The sequence below is a fragment of the Patagioenas fasciata genome (assembly GCF_037038585.1).
Source record: "Patagioenas fasciata isolate bPatFas1 chromosome 19 unlocalized genomic scaffold, bPatFas1.hap1 SUPER_19_unloc_1, whole genome shotgun sequence".
Taxonomy (NCBI): domain Eukaryota; kingdom Metazoa; phylum Chordata; class Aves; order Columbiformes; family Columbidae; genus Patagioenas; species Patagioenas fasciata.
The window spans coordinates 2,029,954-2,048,544 of record NW_027288507.1 but is presented as its reverse complement, the minus strand read 5'-3'; the positions used below and the strand labels follow the sequence as shown (position 1 = coordinate 2,048,544).

Genomic DNA, 18,591 nt, shown 5'->3' with positions numbered 1-18,591 from the left:
AGCCTGAGGGCCGTGTTAAAATCCTGCACGGCGAATGTGACCATGGGGATGTGCATGGGATGGTGCCTCGAGTGCTTTGCACAGCGCTGAGATCTCCGCAGGGCAGAGACTGTTGTGCTCCCATCCAGCACCATCGTTTCCACTCCTGCCTAACAGGCACAGCGATAACTCCGAACTTGCTGTGAACAGAGCATGGCCCAGATACGTGCCACTGCTGTCCTGATGCATCTGGGCCTGTCCCTGCAAGGCTGAGGGGAGTCCCTGGGGAGGTACGAGCTCATCCTGGCCTTTGCAGGCTGTTCTGCAGAACTTGATCTTCTTTTCAAAAGGTTTTTTCTAGTAATCTAATTAATCCCCCTACCTTCTCCCAAATGATAGATGAACAGGTCTTTAATCTTAATCTACATGCATTTTTGCATCATTAGATGGCTAAGGAAGTGTGGTTTGTTGGTGGTTGTTTTGGAGTGTGTGTGGTGTTTGGCTGTTTTACCCCTCTCTTCTCTCCCGCTTCCCTGAGGTCTTTTTACAGCCCCTCTGCTTCACTTTCCAGCTGCCTTGTGCTCCGGGGGCTCTGTGCCCCCTGCCCCGCCGCGGGTTCCCGTGCTCGGCACGGAACGCCGGGCGCTGGCGGGCGGGCGCGGCTGTCGGCAGAACACGGGCGGCGCTCGGAGGTTTCCGTTCAGCGGTTGCCTCCTGGCAACGGGACGCGGCGAGGGCATCGGGGCGGGTGAGCGGGCCCGGGGCCGGTGGGCGCCGGTGGGACCCGGGGACAAAGGGGTTTGTCTGAACCTGGGCCTGGGGGCACCGCTTGGTGCTTCATGTGCTGCTTGGAGGGGACCGAAACCTCGCACCGAGGGCAACCAGGCCGGCGCGGTTCGGTGTTCTGGGTGCGGATGCCGTGCTGGTTTTCCCTGTAGTGTTTTTGAGGGCTAAGGGTGTAGGAAAAGCAAATGCTGCTTTGCTGGGGCTTGTGCTGGATTCCCCTGAGCTGCGAAAATCCTCTTGATTTCTCCCAGCTGAGACTTAAAGTGGCTGAATTTAACACAAACTGCAAGCAACTGTGCCCAGGCAGGAAGATGTCGCCTGTCAGCAGCCTGGGTGGCTGTCAGCAGAGCCCTTCCCTGCAGGGCCGGCGGTGGGGAGGAGCAGCACACAGCCCTCCCTCCTCTGGGGAGGGAGCTTTTGTTTGCAGACTAGAACTGGGATTCCGGGCTGTTCGGGAGCCCCCGCCTGCTCCTCGGGACAAAGGGGAGTGGGAAGAGTTGTCATCCCACACACCTCTGCCCCCCAGCCTTGCTGGCTTGAATTGTCCTGCAAGACACTGAGTGTCCAGTGTTTTCCTTTCAACAGTACAATAGTGAAGGGTTTAAGGAAAATCAGCCAGCTCTTGCGGTGCGCTGCTAACAACAGCACCATTAATAGCCACTGAAGCTCAAGTGCTTACAAAACTGTCATTTCCTCTGTTTCCTAGGTGGTCACCCACCAGCAGTGAGCTGCTGGCCCCACAGCACCGAGTGCCTCCCCCGGGAGGGTCCTGATGCAGAGGAGAACTCGCCTGCTGTGCCCCTTAACTGGTCGAGATGAGGCTGTGGGTCCTGCCGCCCACCAGTCACCCTCTAATGTCTTTGGGTCCAAGAACTTAATTAGCTGCCTGCCACCTCACCTGTCCCTGTACATCTTTGGTAAAGCTGCCCTCATTTTTCCAAGGGTGGTTTCCCCCAAGGGCCTTGGATGGCCTTGAGTGTGGACCATTCTGTCCTTTTAATTCCTCAGGACTTTTGGATCGAAAATCCCTCAAAGCATGTGCATCTGTGAATAAATTCTGGGCTTATCTGGCCAAAGAAGTCAAGAAGGAACGTGCATGTCATAAAATAGTCCAGGAGGGGATCCTATATTTGCAGGTATGATGCCTGGGCTTCTGCCATTATGATGTGCTTTAAAAAGAGGGTTTTTCTGCTACTGCCCAAACCCTTAGATGGAAATGCTTTTACTAGAGGCCACCTCCCACCTTTGTCCTGTTCTTCCATCTGCAGAGTTAAGCCAGGTTAGATGTTCATACTGTCACCAGTAAGCACAACGCAAGAGCCTTTACTGACCTTCAGAGAGCCTGCGACTCTAAAAATGGATCGAAACACTCTTGTAACAAAGAAAACAGGGTTTGGTCAGGAATGCAAATCCTGTATTTCCAGGAGCTGGTGACAGCTCCCTGAGCTTTATTTGCTCCACCAAGGAAGATGGAAAGATGAGATTACTTTGTGAGAAGTCACAGCTGGCGGTTGGGACACAGTAAAGCAGAACTGCTAGGAAATGCCTGTCATGCTTAGGACAGACTTGCCATAGACCAAGCTAAGTGTAAAGGTAAATCCCCAAAGAGAGAAAGTAGGAGATCTTTGTGTGCTTTGATTTGTGAAGAGAGCATTGAAATCTCAGCTCTGGGCCAGCATTTAAAGGCTGCTTCGTGTAAGGTTTTGCGCATTACAAATGAAACTTAAGTATTGCTGAAGATGTTTCGAGAGCCTCTCATCTCAGTGGGTTTGGATTCTGAACCAAGTGAGCGCTCACCAGAGATGAGATGCACTTTCAAACTTTTTTCTGTTGAAATGGAAAAGTCTTGGAGGTTCTTAGAAGCTCAAGACTGGATTTTGGAGGAAAAAAGAAAGAGCAATGATTTTTCACAAGAAGTTAAGTCATATACCAACAAGGTGGTAAATGCAAGTCAGGTCTCTTAAGGAACAGTAAACCAGTGTGTGCAGTTCAGATTTGCGTGTGGCTTCAGCGTCCCATGGAGATGCTGGAGCACCACCCGTGAGCAGCGTCCTCTGTGTGCTCGGGCTCTGCGGTGACTGTGGTGCCTCTGCCGGTTCATTCCAGGGGTTGTGCCCCAGAAGAGCAGTTCCAACCTATGCCAAAAGAGTCGATGTGGCAGTTCCAGTGTTAAACGAAGAGGGGGATGTCATTGAAGGCCATGACTGTGAAAGTAAACCGCAGGTATGTTGGAAGGTGTTTGCCTTCCATGGATCCCGCATTTCAGCATTTGAGGAAGAAGGAGGACACATCTTGGAAGATGTGACAGTGAATTTGGAGTTGCTTTGTTCTTCTGGTTTGTACCATCGTGAGCAACTCCTAAGGACCAGAGCTTGCTCAGCACCTTCTGTCACGAGCAGGAGCCTGCATCCCTAAATCCTGCCTTGTCCTAATGCATCTCGCAGGCGTAGCCTTGGGGCCAGGGCTGCGAGCAGGGCCGGGCAGCATCCCAAGGGCACAGCACTTTCCCCAGAAATCAAGGGTGCAGGTGTCAGGCCTTGCATTTTTGCCAAGGAACAACCCTTGTTTCTGCACCAAGCAGGAAGCTCCTGCACTCTGGGTGTTCCTTACCAACACATTCTGTCTCTGGTCTCATCACTATAGTAGGGACCAAGCCTTTATGTGTAATACTGTGGAATAATGCTACATTCCTCCCTCCATGAGCTACTTTTCCCTATTTCTCTTTGGACAGAGAGGAAAAAGACGGGAGGAGAAAGACAATCTGCAGGAAGCCTATCGTGATCTGAAAACCGACACAATCCAACTAGAAGAGAGAAATGTCTTCTGTGGCTCCTACAGTGTTCGTGTCCTCATGGACCAGTGAGTAGATTGCCTGGCTGCTCTCTGCACTAACCCTGTAGGGCCCAACAGCAGCTTCTGCAAACCCGTTCTGTTCCCTGCGGTCCTTCTGTGGGAATGTGTGGCTGGAGGGGAGAGTCCCTCAGCATCAGTGTTGAAAAATGCTCAGTGTCAAATCCAGTTTTTAATAAAGATAGCAGGGGAATTTTTAAAGACTTAAGGGTTGGTGATCCCCAGTGTATCACAAAGGATGCAGAGCACTCTCCCTGTTTTAGAATTACAGAATTGTTTTGATTGGAAAAGACCCTCAGGATCACGGAGTCCAAACATTAACCCACCCCTAGCACTGCCCCATGTCCCTGAGAACCTCATCTCCCTCTGTCCAGCCCTCCAGGGCTGGTGACTCCAGCACTGCCCTGGGCAGCCTGTTCCAATGCCCCACAGCCCTTTGGGGAAGGAATTGTTCCCCAAATCCAACCTCAACCTCCCCTGGTGCAACTTGAGGCCGTTTCCTCTGCTCCTGGCGCTTGTTCCTGGGGAGCAGAGCCCGACCCCCCTGGCTCCAAGCTCCTTTCAGGCAGTTCAGAGATCAGAAGGTCTCCCCTCAGCTCCTGTTCTCCAGCTGAACCCCCCAGGTCCCTCAGCTGCTCCCATCACCCTTGTGCTCCAGCCCCTCACCAGCTCTGTTCCCTTCTCCCAACTCGCTCCAGCACCTATTGAGCTTATTCTCCAGATACAATCTTGAATATGCAGAATTAGGGACCTTGGCTGTGGTGCCCTGCAAAGGATTCACCCATTTAAGTGTGTTGTGTGTCAGGTTGCTCAGTGAAGACCATTAAGCGTCAGAGAAATCCCTGTCACAACCTTAGACATGTTGTACCTTGTCACCCGGCTAAAGCTCATCTCAGTCGCTGTTTCTTATCCAGATCAGACCAGAGCAGAATAATCCACTACAGTGGTGGTGACCTGGTAGCCGTAGGCTCTGCAAACCGAAAAGTGCGGTTCCTTGGCATGCCGGGGACGAAAGAAGTGCCGCCTCTGCTCTCTGGTAGTGCTGGGAGCAAAGCTCTGCTCCTCGATGAGAACAAAGGCTTCGTCTTCAGCACAGGCTTTGATCTCAGCATCAGGTGAGCAGCACAGGGACCGTGCCACGGGATACCAGCCTCTTGGAATATCCAGGAAAACATTCATCTTTAGTCCTTCCAGCCCATCTTCGGAATCTTCCTTCCCTCACTTTCGCTATAGTAACGAGGAAAGGACAGTAGATAAGGAAACAACCCCCACTCACACAGGACAGCTTCTCTTTTCCAGTTTCGCCTGGTGACGCACAGGTCTTCCTAAAGTGCCTCAAAACACCAGATGTTTCCCATAGGCACTTGCTGTGAGATTCTGGCCTTGCTAAGGTCAGCACTGAGTTCAGCAAGGCTGGGTCTATCTGTGACAGTTTGGCTGAGCAGGTTTAACAGCCTGGTACCCGCTGCACAGCTGCTCCTTTGCAGACACTGCCCCCTCAGACAAGGAGATGCTCAGCTCTTCCGTCTTATTTATCTCTACATCTCAAGAGTATCACAAGGAGGGGTAAAAGCTGAACAGCAGGTTGTCTGGCTCTGGCACAGCAATACCAGAAATTCATGAAAGGCAGCACTTAAAAAGGGAAAGAGTTTACAGTGACTCAGGCTCTGACCCCCCTGCTCTTCCCTGCTCCAAAATGTTTGTTTGAACAGGTGCTGGTGTTCTCCGAGGCCAACAGGAATCACACTGACACCAGCCACTAAAGAAACAATTTTATCTGCAAAGCTCTACATTTTAAGGTTAATTGGAGGTAGCTGTGCCTAAGGTGGAATCTAGACATGTGTTTCCAGCTAGTCTGCAGGTAGAACAAATTATATTGGTAAAAAATTAATACTAATCCTGACTTGATCATTCCAAATACTCTGACACCTTAGTGGAATGACTCCTGGCTTTAGCCTAATCTGTAGAGGACAAACGCTGGGCCTGTTAAGTAGGAAATAATTAAATGAATAAGCCATCAATCAAGTTAATCGTTGTATTCCTGTTTTGGTTGGTCCTTTGTAGGTGCTGGAATATCTACAGTGGTGCTTGTGTGAAAGTCTTCAATGGTCACTATGGGACAGTCACCTGCTTGGATTTACACGAAGAGCAGCTCGTGTCGGGAGCCAGGGATGGGATGGTAAAAGGTGAGACCAGGAGCTTCCAGACAAAGGCCGGGAGCAGCGAGATGGGCAGAGTGCTGGAGGTGTGACGGGTGACACGGGCAGCGTCTGAATAGAGCAAGGGCATCAACTGGAGGGTGGAGTTTAGCGTCTCATTTTGATTCCAGAGCAGCCGAAGCTGTGGCCACGTGCACATGCAAGGTCTCTGTGTCACTGCATAAATTCTTGTTACTTCTGCTTTTATTCACTTTTAAAGGTTTTGTGGCTATAAGGCCACACCAGCTCTCGGGGAAAATGGTATCAGCTTGCAGCTTTGCCAGAGGTTTCTTTACTATTAATTTGTGACCTTTCTCCCCCTTGCTCCCAACAGTGTGGAATCTGAGGAGTGGGCGATGTCTCCAGACCCTGCAGCACAGCAGCGCTGTCTGGGTGGTCAGAACCGACGGTGCCCGCGTTGTCAGCGGGTGCGAGCGAGGGCTGGTCAGAGTCTGGGCTGCGGATACGGGCGCTCTGATCAAAGTGAGTTTCTTCTTAGGTGGATCGTTTTGTGCTAAATGTTTAAAAATCCGTGCTAGTTTATCACAGCCTTTGGTTCTTGTCAAAGATGTCCTAAGAAAAAAAAAGCCCCAAACCAAAGGCAGCCTAAACTGGTAAAAGAAACCACAGATTTATTTGTAAGCAAATGATACAAAACTTGTTTGCAAACAACTGTCAATTTTAATGCAGGGTTTGATTTGCTGTGCCTGACCCCATCATTCCTGTAGAAACGTTCACCCCCGCTCCTGCAGGAACATTCAGACCCTGGGAAGAGGTTGGGGTCTGACCAACAGCTCTTGGGGTTGGGTCTCACCTGTCAGCCTAAAATATGAAACCTTCACAACTGGTAACAGTTGATGCAGCTGAAGTAGCTGGATGGCTGCTCTCCATTTTAAAGGTTGAGGCTGGAGACTGCTAATTACCTTAGCAGGTGTCCAGAATCAGTGTTAGTCCACATCTGAGAGGAGTGAAGCTCTTGCTATCTGCAAATTGAGAGCAATCTAGCTGCAAATTGAGAGCAATCTCAGATGCAGGATTTCCCAGCTCCAGCTGAGCTACATTTGCGATTGTCCCTTTCATTACAGTCAGGGCCATTGGGTCTCTTCTCTCCTGGGTGAGTATTCAATGGATGATAAAGGCCTTGGTGTGGTGGCATCTATTGAGCACATAAATAAAGATGGAAAATTAATGTTAATTCCACACCAGCAGCTCATTATCAGCAGCAAGCCTGAAATATTTCTGGTGACTGTAAAACTAACAGTTATCCACAGAGTATATTGGTACATTAGAATAACACCTGATAAAACTACAACATAGTACGTGAGGCTGGTATTGTGAATGCCATGAGATACCTTGGCGTATTTACATCTAGATTACTGAGGGTTACACCTATTTCTTTTATTTTGCAGACATTAGAGGAGCGCCAAGGCCCAGTGAAGTGCTTGTCCTTTGACCAGTGGCACCTTGTCACAGGCAGCACCGGTGGGAGCGCCCTGGGATGGAGCATGTTGGGAAAGCTGAGCAGATGCCTCGTAGCTTTCCACCACCCAAAGTAGGAATCGGATGCGTTTCGAGTTGTATTCAGCAATCTACTAAGTCTGTAAAGAACACATCTTCCTTATAGAAACACAGAATGCCTTAATTATCAAGCTTAGTATCTGAAATATCCCCACATTCAACGATCTTCATCTTTAAAAGTGTCAGGCACTATGTGATCATAACCAGTGTTTGTCAGTTAAGACCTATAACAACCTCAAATGCACATATTGCAACCACTCGTTCATGAACAGGGATGGCAGGGCATAGTCTAATAATTCAAGGATCATAACCTGTATGTAAGAGGGTGTCATGCTACCTGGTCAAGAGAAGACATGGTCTATGTCAGAGGTGGCCAAGTTATATGCCGAACCCTGCCAACTGTGTACTATGTTATTTTCTAATACTCATTAGAACTGTACCATCATACTATTTTCTTTTACTTTCCTAGACATAAAAATGCAATTTAAAACACGGCAGATGGCCACAGCCACAGTGGCTGCTCTGAGGATGCGCTGGGTTGGTTGGTTTGGGCAGGGAGGGATTATGAAGGACTTCGCTACCAGGCCTTCGAAATATCTCCATGAGCTTCTTTATTCAGGCTGTTGATGGAGGCAGAGCTCTGCATCTCCTCCAGGACAAAAGAGGGAGCTGATCGCGTCTCCTCGGGAAAGCACGATGGATGTCCCAGCGCTGCCGTGTTGTGTTTCCAGGGAAGTCGTGTCTCTGCAGCTCCTCTATCTCCGAGTCATCAGCGGCTGCGCTGACGGGAACATCCGTATATTTAACTACCTGACTGGGACCTGCCTGAAAGTGCTGACGGCCGAAACCAGCGGGGGCCCCATCTCTTCTGTCCACGTGTCAGAAAACAGGTTGGTGAGGGCAGCTGTCGTCTCTGAACTAAACTAGGTAGATAACTTGGTAATTTAAGGAATTAAGCATTTTTCCTTCTCACAAATAAGCTTTAAAAGGCTCTACTGCTTGTTGACTGCTTTAATAACTTGGTTTTGTTAGCAGTGGCTAAAAATAGATTTGCTTACTCCATCCAGCAATTGACAATTTCCCGTTTCTATCCAACTTAAGACACACAGAGGAACTGGCTGCCCGGGCAAGCGGTGGAGTCCCCATCCCCGAAGGTATTTTAAAGATGTGGCACCTCAGGTTGTGGCTCAGCGGTGGAGTCGGCAGTGCCGAGTTTATGGTCGATTTCATGATCTTAATGGTTTTTTCCAGCTTGAAAGATTCTATGGACCAAGTTGAATTGAGCACCCAAATTTCTTAGCAGGTTGGGGACTCGAGCCAAGGCCTGACAAAGCCTCTACCTGTTCCCTGCCTTACTGCCTCTTTGTAAAAGCCAACAGTGGAAAGTTCTCCCAGGTGTCCTCACATCTGCACCTCTGAAGTGAAGGTGGTTCCCAGCTTCTGCATAAGCAATGGCTAAAATGCTGGTGTTTTGGTCACAGCTCTGAACCACAGCAAAATATGGGCTGCTATGAAGAAAACTCCATCCCAGCCAGGCCCGCTCCACCCCTCCAATTTACATTGAACGTCCCTAATAATATGGTGTCTCCAGTTTCTTTTGGCATTGCACTGATCTAGCTCACTCTACTGCTGCAAGTTTTCATCCTAATCATCTTACAACTAAATTTATTATAGAGCTGAATGAAAAGAGCCCCACAGAGCTCACACAGAGGTTGGGTTACAATGTGCAGCACCACCGATGGGGTTAATTGTTCCTGCTCCCTTAAACAAGTGCAGGTCATCTCAGAGCTGTTGAAGTGCCTGCAGGCACTAAGCCCTGGGTTAATGGTATTGGTGCTTTCACAGCTTTTCCTTCCCTCCTTCAGGATGGTGATAAATTCTCCAGCCCTAGTGCTGGTGTTCCAGTTTGAGGACGTCAGCTGGGACTACACCTTGGATGCTGCCCGAGAGGTGGCGGGGAAGACCAACCAGCAGCAGGCGACTTGGAGCAGAACCGCGGTTCCCTGCTGGCGAAGGCTGTACCACGACCGGATGCGCCGCCTGGCTCTGGAACCAGAAGGTGCTGACAGCTCACGTTCTCAACCTGGGTCCGCTGCCGGCCACTGAAAGGCTGGGGAACACCTCAAAATATTACAAACGGCCTCTGCAACACGCTGGCGTTTCCTAAAATGAATTTGAAATAATTGCAAGTATATTGCTGCCTTCGTCTTAATCAATATACAGACTCTCTGATTTTCAAAAGCGCAGTCTGGGAGGTGTGCTGTTGGTTTCAATGGTTCCGTCACTTGTAGGCTTTTGTAAAACTTTTGTGCCTTTTTAGAAAGGTTTGGTATAAATTCGAGACATTTGTCCAGACAGTGTGTGCACATCCGCAGGCACGTCGCAAGAAGAGCCAGAGGGCACGGGTGTGTTGCAAAGAGCGAGCTTCATTTTAGTTCCCTCTCTACCGGGGGATCTCCGGAGCCTCACGGGAGCTCCCAGCAGAGGTGACACCGGCAGGGACGCAGGCGCTGGTCAGTTCAGCCCTGCTGGGAGCTCTGAGCTGCTGAGCTCACCTGTGTTTCAAGGCTTCAGGCAGGCGCAGCCTCCTGCTCTTTCTCACAACAGAGCAGGAATCTCAGCCATAGTGATGAGGTGCCTGGAGTTCCTCACAGGCCTATGGTATCTAACACAGAGGTTCTGCTCGTCAAGCACACAAGGTCAGTAAAACAATGAGTGTGATGTGTGTGCTTTTTTACAGACAGGTGCAAGTCACTTGAGCGTATTTACATTTAACTAAGCTCCTCGCCAAATCTTCCGCTATATCCCCGTACAGACAGGCGCTGTCGTTTTTCCAGCTCAGTAACAGAGAAATCAGTATTATTCACATTATTACAGCTGGTGTGCAGGGAAACAGGCTGCTGGTTCAGTTCTTATTTATTAGAAAATACTCCAGAAAGCCACAGGACACCTGCGTTTGAGATCTGCCATCCGTGGGAAATGCAATTGGACATGAGCAGGCACCTTTTAAATCGTAACACAGTGATTTTTTTTTAATCAGCAGTTATTTAATGCAGGACGTATCACCGATCTTCCAGCTCCACAGTCAAACTGTGTATTGCAGGGAAACTGAGAAAGTTTTCATGCTTTTAAGGCCACCAGGTGTTGACCTCACTGATGTGGCTCTACTTGGTAAGGGACACACAGTTTGTAGAAACAGGAAACAAATAGGAGTGCAGTGTATTGTAATTCTAGTGGCAAAAAAGTACGGGCTGTGTGTACATACTTCATATTTTAAAAGATCTACATTTGCTGTCATCTTTGAATGCTGTGAAGTTTTCTGCTAAACAAACGTGTTTGGATTGTTTCTAATCCCTAGACCTTCAGAAGCTGTGATAAGAGGCGAAACAGTAACCAAAGACTTAAAGCCCGACGGTTATGAACGTTTTATTTAAATTTTAAAGGTTCGACACCAGTGAAGTTGAGATTACTTTTGTGTTGTTTTCTAGCTCTCGGCAAGAAACTGATGACATCAGCAGCTTGCCAGCAGCACCCGCATTTGCTCAAGATGAAGCAGAGTTCTCACGTTCAGGCAGAGCAGCGCAATAAACTGTGTGGTCCTGACACCACACAACCCTGCGCCCTCACCTCGGGAAAACTGGCGAGAGCACGTTCTAGAGGATTCCCGGCAGATATTCCTGGTGAGGACACTTGGCGGGTAGGCAGGACAGTGATTCCTCAAACGAGTGCACCTCAGATAAACTAAAGAATGAAACACGAGGATCTCCGGAAGCCAGGCCTGCTCTGGATGGAAGGTTTGCAGTGCTCACACGCATCACTGGCAGAGCCTGTGATGGTTACAGAACCTGCTGTGCGTTGAAGACACAGGACAAGTGCTCAGCTCTAGCTGTACGGCTCTACTTCTCTGCTGTCTAGGGGGCTTTGTTATATCCTTGTTCTGTGTTTTATTTCTTTAACAGGTGTAGCAGAACCATGCACAAAATTTGAGGAGCTGGTATTTAATCAATAGCAGCAACTCAGAAAATTGTTTAAAAAAATTACATGTGAATTGTCTCAGCCAACAGTGACACGGCAGCCTGAGACATGAGAATGAGAGACCACTGAGACCGCAAATGTGGCCTGTGACCATACGGCATTTGTCCCAAGTTAATTTTTCTAAAGTCTTACATTCAGAATGTTTTGGGCCCTTGAAGTTGAAGGCAGGCTCTGAAAGAGAACTTCAGAGAGCTGTGCCCATCAAAAAATCTCTAACCCCACATTCCCATGTTTGTAACTAAGAAGCGGGGTCATGTGTATGTGCAGATTAATCAGTTCTAAATTCCGTAAATGAGGAACAAGCAGTAACTTTCGTTAGTTTGCTTTGCTGTGCTCTGCCTTTCTGCACTGAACTTAATGTTCTCTGAAATATATTCCCAGGGGGCAGAAGTTCCAGCTGGCCAGACTGGAAAAGGAGAATTGTTGTTGCAAAGCACTGACATGGGAATGACATGGCAGAACAAAGTGACAAACGTATCACTATGGCAAAGTCCGTGGGGCTGAGCATTTTACACAATCCCCGTCCAGTTCTTAGTCAAGGCCATAATCGCACAACCTGCCAATGATGATCAGAAAAATTATTTTTGACTCCTGCTGTGTTGTATTTTTGGGAACAGGTAGCAGACTCGAACATGGCACTTCTATCAATGTGCCTGCACATCTTGACAAGGCAGAATCCACTTGGCAATTTGGAAAGAGAAGAGGTGAAAGTAGTCCCATGTCCTTTGACAAGTTCCTCTTAACACTCAGCACGCTGCAGAACGCCCGCAAGGCAGCCGCCGTTCATCGGTACCCCGTTCATCGCCACGCAGAAGTCAAGGAAGCCTGGGAAAGTGAGCAACACCACCCTGAAAAGGTACAAATACACAAACCCTCCCTGCAACGCAAAAACGATCAGGCAGCCCAGCTCCAACGTGCGAAATTGCACAGTGATTCTCTGACCCCAAGGATAATCTCTGTGCCCTTTGAAACCAAAATGCTGCAGCTCAAGCTGAAAAACTCTTTGCATGGCCCCACTGTGAAGTCCTCCATCCCTGCTCCCTCTGTTGTGCGGCTCAAGACTTGCTCTGGGTTGCTGAAGGAAAAGAAAGCTCCTGGTGAAGTCATTCCTCCCCCTGGAGATGGGGTTCAGGTTGTTGATCCCGTTACAGCTGCTGCTGAGAGGACCAAACCAACGCATGTGCCCATTGCATAAACGGAAAACAAAGTGGTTTCCAGGAGAAAAATCTCTTTTTGCACGAGTGCTGCAGACCCTTCCCAGCCCAACGGTGGGTTCAGGCTTCTGACGGAAAAATGGAAGGAGCGGTACGAGGCAGCTATTGCAGCTCAGTGTAAGGCAGAGCAGCAGCTCACGGAAGAACAGGAGCGAGCGCGCAGGAGAGCCTGGCTACGGAAAGCGAAAGGCCTGCCGGTGGACTCTTTCACTGGGGAGGGGAAGATACCCGCTCCTGAGCTGGGCTTTAATACATTTATCTGAGCTGATCCCTCAGTCCAACAACCAACCGTTATCTGAGGGTTCTGGCGTCCAGCTGCCACGACCCCTGTAGTTTCTAAGTATAAAAGACGTCTCCCCTGTATGTTTTTTTCTGAAGAGATATTCTTGGTATATTCAGCTGTTTCTCAAGGCAGTGAGTGGACTGAGTCCTGTCCTGGATTTATCCTGCTAGACCTGCTGGTAATACAGACACTAATAAAGCTCGACATGTGTCTCCAAGGTGTCTCAATGATAATAATAAATCTTATTGGAGATTGTGTGGATTGATTAGAGTTTATAAGCTGAAGAAGTGTGGACTGAGCCTAGGGGGTGGTGATCAGTGTCGCAAAGTCTACGTGGAGGCCGGTAACTAGTGGTGTAGCACACAGGGCAGTCCTGGCTCTGATTTTGTCTGACATGTTTGTTATAACGATGTGGATGAGGGGGTGCTGTAAGCAGCAGTTTCACTCTGGGAAACTCTCCTTACAGTAGAGTGGTGGTGATTTTTGCTTCATTTATTTTAGTGTCATCTTCAACTTCCAAACCCTGTGATTAAGTCAGGCCTCACAGTGAAAAATAATGATAGTTGTCCCTCAAAGAAAAAAATGAACAGGTAATTAAAACTAAGGGTCCATGTAGAACCGTGAAGGTGTGGGAGCAGGACTGTTGTAGATCTGGGGATGAGCAAGGCTGAGAGGTTGGGTATTTGCCTCACTGCAGCACATCCGTGGTGTGCTACAGGGATTATGGTGTCTGAGGTGGCTTTGCTGACTTTAGTTTTAGAACAGGAAGCAGCAAGGATTTTACACTTGGCCACAGGATGGCACTTTCTGAAAAGCAATCGGGCTCAATCCCAGCACAGCCTTTGGCACAGCCCCTGGGGAAAAATCTAATCAAGGGAGACTGGTGGAAAAACATCACAGAAAGACTGATGACTTTTCAGTTGTGCTGAAGTGAGAAGGATTAGTGTTGTCTTCGTATTTGGAGCCAACAAATCAGCATCTCCCCGCGGGTGTGGATGCTCGGGCGCTTCTAAGATGCTGCAGCCAACAGAAACAGCAAGAAATGAGCGACAAGGCAGCGCTGGAGCCAGTCCTGCCCTCGGCTGTAGCTCAGCACACAATACAAAGCTGGGACCTGGGCATCTGAGATGCCTTGGAAGGGAGTTAACATATGGGAAGATGTCATACATGGTATGTGAAATCACTTATGAAGGTAACTATAAGGAGCTTGTTTTACTATCTTTGCAATTAATTTCTGAATTCAATTGACCTTTCCGTGCACCCAGTCCGTGGGTGAGCAGAGGTGACAGAGGGACACTGGTGTGTGCAGGGCATGATGCGACCACACACACGGAGATGAAACCGGAGAGCTGGCAAGAGAGTTTTGGTGGAGTTCTGCTGTAAACAGGTGCCACTTGTGTTGTACTTGTGTCATCCATAAAGTGCAGGTAATATAACCCTGATTCAATAATGATAGAATCATTTCAAGATTGAGTCCAACCATAACCCACCCCTGGCACTGCCACATGTCCTGAGAACCTCATCTCTGCATCATTCAAACCCCTGAAAAGGGCGTAGCCATCCATGACCACATTCCAGTCATGTGAACTGTCCCACCACGTTTCTGTAATTGCCACCAGATCATAATCTCCCGACCGAACATAGGATTCTAACTCCTCCTGCTTATTCCCCATGCTGCGCGCATTGGTGTACAGGCATTTCAGGGAGCGAGCAGAGCACACCAATTTCTCCCTAGGGGCACAGGAGGCCACCCGGTCCTCATCTGTTTTAGAATGCTGCCCCACTGGGGCAAGCCCAACTACAACCCCATCCCCCTTCGAGCCTAGTTTAAAGCTCTCCAAATGAGCCCAGCTAATTCCTGCCCCAGCATCCTTTTGCCTCTGCGAGATAAGCCTTTCCTGCATAACACTGTCCGGACTGGAGTCTTATAAAACCAGCCATTATCAAAAAAACCAAAGCCCTGCCTGTAGCACCAGTCTTGGAGCCAACCATTTAGAGATTGAATTTTCCCATTCCACCCCACATCGTCACTTGAAGAGGGAAGGAGTGAAGAGAAGATCACTTGAGCCCCTGAATCTTTCACCATCCTTCCCAAGACCTTGAAGTCATTCTTCATTCCCCTCAGACTACGGGAAGCAACTTCCTCCCCATCTGTCTGGAAGACCAGCAGCGGGTAGTAGTCTGTCGGGTGCACCAGTCTGGGGAGCTCTCTAGCAACGTCCTTGATCCGGGCTCCAGGTAGACTACAGACTTCCCTAAGATGAGGGTCAACCCTGCATATTGGGCCCTCTGTTCCTTTCAGAACGGAATTTCCTATTACAATCACCCTTCTATCTTTCTTATCAGAGGTAGTCTTCAGTTGTGTAGTCAACCGCCTCTTCCTATGTGATCTTGTAGGCAGGTTTGGCACCACCTCCTCACCTACCTCTTCTTCAAGATCCAGGGCCTCAAACCTATTACGGAGGGGCACCTGGGGAGGCAAATCAGGCAGGGAGGGGGGCTGCCTGTGATGCCGAACTGGAATAAGCTTCCAACCCTCATCTTCTTTTAGGTCATTTACCTCTGCCCGACAGCGACAAGGGTGGGGCTGTCTCAGGACCTCCGCCTCTGTCCGGGAGGGCAGGAGGTCCATCTCCTTTTCGGGGGTACCTCCCTGGGGCCTTTCCGACCGGCACGTAAGGGTGTTACTCCACCAGTCGATGTCCCTTTCGCACTCGCTGATGGACCTCAGCGTCTCAACCTCCTCCTTAAGCTTCACAACCATGTCGAGCAGATCTTGCACCTGCTCACACCTCACACAAGCAGAGTGCTGGCCTCCCTCCTCCGGCAGCAGCAGGCTCTGGCACTCCTTGCAGCCGGAGACCTGAACAGCCACCGTTTGGGACAGAACTTCAGTCTGCGTTGCCACAGTCTTTTTGAGACATGCTCTCCTTCTGGAGGCGACCATGGTCATCAGCGGTCTGGGACGCTGGCAATAAGTCGGTGGGAATGACAAACAACAAGTGCTCTCTGCACCCCGCTGCGCCAGCTGCCACACCCGCTGCGCCAGCTGCCACACCCGCTGCGCCAGCTGGTTGCTCCTCTCTGCACCTGGTGGTCAGCGGCTAGTCGGTGCCCTCCCAAAGGTTTTTTCAAGGCAAGGGGAGGAGGTGTGGTCGCCGTCACCGTGGGAACGCCCCCCGCCACGTCAGCCGCTCTCTCGCAATGGCTACCGGGGCTTCGGGGGGATCGGGACCGCCCGGAGTCGCGCTGTCCCTGTACGTTTCCCTCTGGGCTTTCTAATCTCGGCTAAACCTCGTAGTCGACTGAACCTCGCCGGCTCTGGCTCTCGCTGCGCTGGCTCCGATCAGCTGACTCCAGTCGCCGTGGGACACGTCCCCGCTAAGCTCTCCTACCGTCATCGCTGCTGTCTCTCTCCTCAAAGGAAACCATCACGTTCCGAGGATCGCTTGACATTTTCTTCTCCAGAAAATCCCTGGCCTTCACGAAAATCTGTGAAAGACACCCTGGGTTAATTGTTGAAGGGGAGGAGGGTGTTACAAACCAAGGGATGCCCTTGATGATCCCCTGGGAACAGCACCCTGCAGTGCCCAGTGCCACCTGGAGCTGAGCTGCTCCATGGGGCCACCGCCATTCTCCTCACTTGGGACGGGCCATCAGGAGGAGCCTCCTGGCGCGGGTCCTCGAAGACCCCAGCAGGGATGGACACCCCACGTACCTCGCTGCTCTCGTCCAGGATCTTGCACTCAGGGGGCAGGTGGGCCGCCCGCTGCTCCAGGTACTGCCACTTCTGGGCCAGGTACTGGAGCTTCCCCTCCAGCCCCCGGGACAGGAGAGAATCATCCTGGAGACAGAGAGAACAACCTTGGTGGGCAAAATGAGCCACCTGGGGTGACGGTGGCTGCACCAAGTGTCACCGCGCTGTGTCACTGCGCCACCCAGCGCTGGGGGGCTACCTGGCCGGGCACGGTGATGCCGCGCACACGGAAGAGGAGGTGGTCGATTCTGTTCTCAATCTCAAAGAGGAGCTCCTCGTTCTTCAGCATCTGGGCTCGCGACCGGTCCCGCCGGGCCTCTTGCTCCTGCAGTTTCGCCCTCAGCTCCTTCTCCAGCATCCTGCAGCCAACCACAGCCACATGCATACAACTGCACAGGGGTGCAGAGACACCACAAATCCGTTGCAAAAGCTGCTCAGGTTGCAACCCACCCCCCCCTGCCATGAGTAGGGACATCTTCACCAGCTCAGGTTGCTCAGAGCCCCATCCAGCCTGGCCTGGGATGTCTCCAGGGATGGTTCATCCACCACCTCTCTGGCCAACATGGGACAGGCTCTCACCACCCGAATCGTAACAAGTGATAGGACGAACAGAAATGGCCTCAAGTTGCGCCAAGGGACGTTGAGGTTGGATCTGGGGCACAGTTTCTTCCCCAAAGGGCTGTGGGGCATTGGAACAGGCTGCCCAGGGCAGTGCTGGAGTCACCATCCCTGGAGGGTTGGACAGACGGACATGAGGTTGTCAGGGACATGGGGCAGTGTCAGGGGTGGGTTGATGGTTGGACTCAATGATCTTGAGAGTCTTTTCCAACCAAAGCGAGTCTGTGATTCTATGACACGGCTGTCCCGAGGCCAGCAGCACCTGGTTTTGTTGGGGGCCTGGTGAAACAGGAGCAAAGCCTTCTTCAGCTCCAGATCCCTCAGTTTTTTCTCCAGCTCCTCCTGCAGCTCTTCCTGCTCCTTGATGTAGTTCTCCAGGGCCTCCAAGGATGACTCCTGTGCCAGGATCTTGCTGGGGATGTCCTAACCAGGGGACAGCACGAGAACTCAGCCCACAGTGCTCATGCAGGGTGCAGGAGCTGGCCCGTGGCCTCAGGGGGGTTTCTGCACCAGGGACCACCGCAGGCTCAAGGCGTGGAGAAACACAGCTCCATCCTTGCCCACACAAGAGGGGCTCTGGGGGGCTCCAGGCCCACAGGAGAGCTGAGAACCAGCTGAGAACCTTCTCCACAGGGTTGCTATCCATCCATCCATCCATCCATCCATCCATCCATCCATCCATCCATCCATCCACTTCTTCCTCCCTCCCCTAGTCTGTGCTGGTACTGGGTATTGCCCTGACCCAGGTGCAGGACCTCGCACTTGGCCTGGTTGAATTTCATGAGGTTCACATGGACCCCCCATCCTGTCCAGGTCCCTCTGGATGTCACCCCTTCCCTCCAGCGCATCAGCTGCACCATTCAGCTTGGTGGAAAACCAAAACTGCCTTGGGAGTGTCTTGGGAGATGCAGAGACCAGGGAAACACACCTGGCTTTAGCTCTCTGCCAAGCACATCTGGGGAAACCCTTTGAAATGCTTCAGCCACTTTAGCAGAGAAAAATAACACCCCCACACAGTTGCCAGGCTTTCACTGCTCACGCAGGACAAAGGACAGCACGGGGACAGCACAGCTCTCACTCTGGAGCTCGCTGGCTCTGACACCCGTGCCTGTTTGGGACAAATATCAATGGGAAAGATTTTGTGCTCTGGGATTCAGGTCATCTGGAGAACACCAGCAAGGAGAACGACTGCCAAAACCTGCACAACGATGTGACCAACTCCAGCTCCCCTGGGGAAGGAGGCGGCTGGTGCTTGTCCCAGCCCAGCCATGCCATGGGCGACCCAGAGCGGCTGAGAGCAAAGCCTCTTTCCAGGCTCTCTACGCTGTGAGACTGTGGGGCAGGGTCCCATCC

General features: G+C 50.8%; 1 protein-coding gene and 1 pseudogene across 1 annotated transcript in view; one reads left to right on the top strand and one right to left on the bottom strand.

Annotated features, from left to right (window-relative positions):
• The window catches only part of LOC139826622 (ribosome maturation protein SBDS-like), a 53,439-nt gene that overhangs the window by 11,999 nt on the left and 22,849 nt on the right, over nucleotides 1–18,591 (bottom strand). The window lies entirely within an intron of this gene.
• LOC139826646 (F-box/WD repeat-containing protein 10-like) lies at nucleotides 1,437–13,067 on the top strand (annotated as a pseudogene).